The following is a 1045-nucleotide window of genomic DNA, read 5'->3' as shown; positions in this document are numbered from 1 at the left end:
GTGCTATAGATGGCACGCACATAAAGGTTGATGTTAACCGTGAAGCAAAGACTGATTTCTTCAATAGGAAAGGCGAAACAACAATTAATGTTTGTGCCATAGTGGATATGGATGGACATTTCACATACATGGGGGCCAGGAAGGCGGGGACATGCCATGACATGGCGGTGTTGAAAGACTGTCAGGACGACGCTTCGTTCCCACATCCTCCAGCAGGTTCGTGATGCCTTGATGTTCACATCCCCCAGCAGCATACTTTTGTTCAATTTGCTATGACAACTAATGGATTTCTCGCTGTTTTCATCGCTTGTAGGCCGGTACTACCTGGCGGACGCGGTTTATAGGGAGATACCAGGTTACATGACCCCCTACAAAAACACAAGGTATCACATCAACGATTTGAGGGGCATAGATTTGCAGCAGTTGCAGAGGGAGGAGAAATTCAACTACATTCATGCGAAGTTGCGAAATGTAATTGAAAGGAGGTTTGGGGTGTTGAAAGGACGGTGGTAGATTCTGGACGGGGTGTCGTACTGTAGTAGGATGAAGCAGGCTATGATAATCATTTCATGTTTTACTTTAGATAATTATTTGTGGATGCGTAAGTACGACGCAGATCCACCCTCGTATGAGCTGTCGGAGTGGGTTGAGCTAAATCGGGGAACCCCAATCTCTAGAGTTAGGGAGTTAATATCTATGGTTGTGTGAAGTGGTGTCTGATTTAGAAAAGTTGAGGTAATGCAGCTGGTCCCCTATTGCTGTGCAGTAACTTACCTGCTTTTGTTCTAATAATATGGCATCTTTCTCTAAGGTGTTCATTTCTATGTCAGGGCTTGTGTATTGCATGGATTACTTGGAGAAGAATATTGACTGGCTTGAAGAAAAACTGAAGCCTCTTATTGAAGGTGAGTAAAAGAATACCTCCCTGAAGGCGATTATTTGTATGTGGTTTGGGTCAAGGCTGTTGTTTTAGAAACCAGTAGCTTTAGGTACAATTCCATGGCAGTCTTGTCTTGTGGATGTGTAAGGTTTTGTGGGACTTTGT

The sequence above is a fragment of the Miscanthus floridulus genome, chromosome 1 (assembly GCF_019320115.1).
Source record: "Miscanthus floridulus cultivar M001 chromosome 1, ASM1932011v1, whole genome shotgun sequence".
NCBI lineage: Eukaryota > Viridiplantae > Streptophyta > Magnoliopsida > Poales > Poaceae > Miscanthus > Miscanthus floridulus.
Note: the sequence above shows the minus strand (reverse complement) of the source record.